This window comes from Oryctolagus cuniculus, chromosome 8 (genome assembly GCF_051225735.1).
Source record: "Oryctolagus cuniculus isolate XC-2025 breed Fujian yellow rabbit chromosome 8, ASM5122573v1, whole genome shotgun sequence".
Classification (NCBI taxonomy): domain Eukaryota; kingdom Metazoa; phylum Chordata; class Mammalia; order Lagomorpha; family Leporidae; genus Oryctolagus; species Oryctolagus cuniculus.
In genome coordinates, this window is record NC_142874.1 from 112,843,361 (window position 1) to 112,847,126 (window position 3,766).

Sequence of the window (3,766 nt, forward strand, 5' to 3'; positions counted from 1 at the left end):
TTGGGCCCCTGCGCCCTGTGGGAGACCTGGGAAAAGCTCCTGGCTCCTGGCTTCAGATCAGCGCAGCTCCACCATTGTGGCCATTTGGGGAGTGAACCAGCAGATGGAAAACCCCTCTCTTTGTCGTGCCCTCTCTCTGTAACTCTGCCTCTTAAATAAATAAAATAAATTTTTTAAAAAAATGTCCACTAGGGGAGATGCGAAGATTTGAGATCATTTTTATTTGGAAGGACTGTTTTGATAGATGTTACAAGCGAGTGCTTGATAAAGGCAGCTATTAGTTCTAGTTTGATACAAAGATAATTTTTTACGTGTAGTCAGCCAGATGGATTATACACAGGAAAAAATCATGAAAGGATCTGAGAAAACATCATAAGTTACATAGAGAAATTACAGCGTGGTAATCACTTTGCCTGTGTAGACAACTCCATACCATAAAGAGCCAGCAGTGTGGAAATCAGAAAAAAGTTCCCTGTAAGCTTGCAAGCAGGAAGAAACTATTCTTGCTCACCAGTGCTTCTTACTTTTAACTTTTTTATAGTGGAAATCTTTGAACGTGCATAAAAAGGAAGAAGACAACGCAGCAAGTCTATGGAGAGTATAATAATAAACCCAGTTTCCTCACTGATCCACTCGCAGCCAATCTTGTTTCATTTTTACCCCAGCACTTCCCTCCTTCCATATTATTTGGAAGCGAATTCTAGATTCATCCATGAATATTTCAATATGTGTCTCTAAAAGATAAGGACTTCTTATTTTTAAACTTATGTACCATCAAACTTGCCTTTGGAGTGTGTGTCGCCCCTTGAATCCTCACACACGCATAGATTCCTGTAATCATCATTACAATCAGGATACCAAACGGCCCCATCACTCTGGACAACCCTTTTTATCCACAGCTACATTGCCATCATCAGACCTTTACAAATTGACAGTAGCACTTTTCAAGATAAACATGACCTTGTTCTATGTGAAGAACTCACTATTGCTTTGATTTCTTAAGAAAATAGCTTAGACTCTTGGGGCTGAAAGAGAACTTACAAATTATTTGCTAGGACTTCCTCATTCTATGGATAACAAAAATTAACTCAGAGAAATTTAAAAAAATTACAAACAGCAGACAGGTGTTTGGCATAGTGATTTAAGACACTACTTGGGATACTCACACACCATATCAGAGTGCCTAGTTCAAGTCCCTGCTCCTCTGCTTCTAATTCTAGCTCCCTGCTGATGGGAGGTGCCCTGGGAAATAGCAGGTGACGGCTCAAGTATTTGGGTCACTCCCACCCACGTGGGAGACCTGGGAGGAGTTCCAGGCTCCTAGCTTCTGGCTGTTGTAGGCATTTGGGGAGTGAACCTGTGAATGGAAGCACACTCTCTCCCTTTCTTCCTCCCTCCTCTCTCTCTCTTCCTTTCAAATAAAATGAAAATAAATTTTAAAAATTAAAAATTTACAAAAGGCACATGGCTTGTTAGGAGAATAGTTTGGACTAAAACTGGGTCTCCCAGACTTGAGGGCTCTCGCCAAGATACCATGCTGCTGATCATCTGTTTCCCTTCATTCTTGCTCTTCCTGAGTGAGGGTTCCATCACCAGCTACATGTCCATATGCCATGAGTAGCTGTTAGGAGTACATAAAGCTACAACAACACAGACAAGGAGAAGGACAAGAAAGAAAAGGAGGAGCCCTTTAGGAAGTGCCCAGAAAGGCAAACCCTTGGGGGCAGAGGCAGATTCGTGGCTGCCCGGTGTTGTAAGAGCGGGGATTCCCCAATGTTGGGGTCGTTGTGGTGGTCGCACCACGCTATAGATGTGCTAAAATGGTATACTCAGCACAAGTGAATTTCATGGCGTCCAAGCTAAATCATATCTCAAGAAGTCCGTGCTTAATAAAACAGCTGCGTAGAGATACTTGGTGATCTCTTGTAACAAGATGTCTGGAAGTTGTGATTCCTGGCTCGGTTCTGCAGCTCCTCAATGTCCTCCCGGGTTTCTCATCTGCCATCCTCCGCGTGTTGGCTTTTGTCCTCGTGCTCAAAGTCTCCTGGTCCCGCGAGGGCTGCTGCAGCGCCAGGAACAGAAAGATGGCGTCCATGAGTGCTCAGCTCCTACCCACCTCCTTTATGAGCAAGTGGCCCAGGTGATGTCTCTGGCTTCTCACTGGGCAGAAGCAGGTCACATGCCACCCACCTCTACGTGCAGGGAAGGCTTAGCACAATCGTCTGCATGCTAGAGCCAGCCACACCACACCCCTGAACAAAAGCAAGGTTCTGTCGGTAAGAAAAAGACAGGGGCTGGAGTGGGTACAGTGGATGCGGAGCAGGCAGCTGAGAGTGGCTGCCACACCAGGAAACTCACACTGTGCTAACCAGTTGTAATTTGTTCTATTACTGCATTGCATTTAAAAGCACAAACTCTGGAGGAGACAGCCAAGGCCCAATGCCAGCTGCAGTGCTATGGGTTGAATTGTATCCCTTCCTCCCTACAAATTCCTGTGTTGAAGGTCTAGCTTCCGGTACCTCAGATTGTCATGGGAGAGAAAGCTTTCCAGAGGTGACAGTTACAGTGAGGTCCGAATCTAATCTGCCTGGGGAGCTGGCTCAGTGGAGGACTGCAGACTGTTCGTGTCTTCTCGTCTTGGGTTTGGGCTGCACCACTCCTCAGTGTGCACAGCCAGCCACCTTCACCTCTAAGTCGTGCTTCTGGGTGGGCCGTGGGCCCAGGGCTGAGTATAGGAAGTTGAGGTCTAGCAAAGGTGAGCACCCCTGACCGAAGCCTGGGCAGGCGTGTGCTGACCACTGCAGACAGGTGGGCCCCATGAAGACGGTTGGGCACCGACTCAGAGGCCCGTTTGTGCTGGTGAGCAATGGAGCCTCCTCTGGGGGGGGCTGGGACATTTCTGTCTTCAAATCTTCTGTCCTCTTTGTCCCTGCCCCCTCCTCCAGTTTCCCAGTCTCACAGTAGTAAAGGGGACACTTGTTCTACAAATTCTCACCTGGGTCTCTTCACCAATAGCTGTGATAATTGAGTACAGCTGTGTGTTGAGTTGCTGCTGATTTGACAGGGTTTTCTGAGATTCTGATGTTGTGAAAGTTATCCACATTCAGTAGAAACCAGACATCAGAGTTTGAAGTTTGAGCTTTCCCTGGGTTAGCAATGTACATGTTCTTGAAGCCGGGCAACAAGGCAGCCTCGTGATTGTGTGGGCGGTGGTAGGCAAGACGATCAACAGGGGCTGGCGCCGTGGCTCACTTGGTTGATCCTCCACCTTCGGCCCTGGCGTCCCATATGGGTGCCGGGTTCTAGTCCCAGTTGCTCCTCTTCTGGTCCAGCTCTCTGCTATGGCCTGGGAAGGCAGTGGAGGATGGCCCAAGTGCTTGGGCCCTGCACCCGCATGGGAGACCAGGAGAAAGCACCTGGTTCCTGGCTTTGGCTCGGCATGGCTCCGGCCATGGTGGCCATTTGGGGGGGTGAACCAATGGAAGGAAGACCTATCTCTCTGCCTCTCTCTCTCACTGTCCAACTCCATCTGTAAAATAAAATAAAATAAAATAAAAGGCGATCAACAGTCCATAGTGAATTGTGTTGACCACTTAGGATGTTCATTAAGTTAGGTGTATTAAATGCATTTTTAATAAATTTTATTTTATTTATTATTTTATTTATTTTTAATAATTCCACTCCATTTAAAAAACAGATTTATTTATTTATTTGAAAGGCAGAGTTACAGAGAGTGAGAGAGGGAGAAGTGCTCTATCTGCTGGTT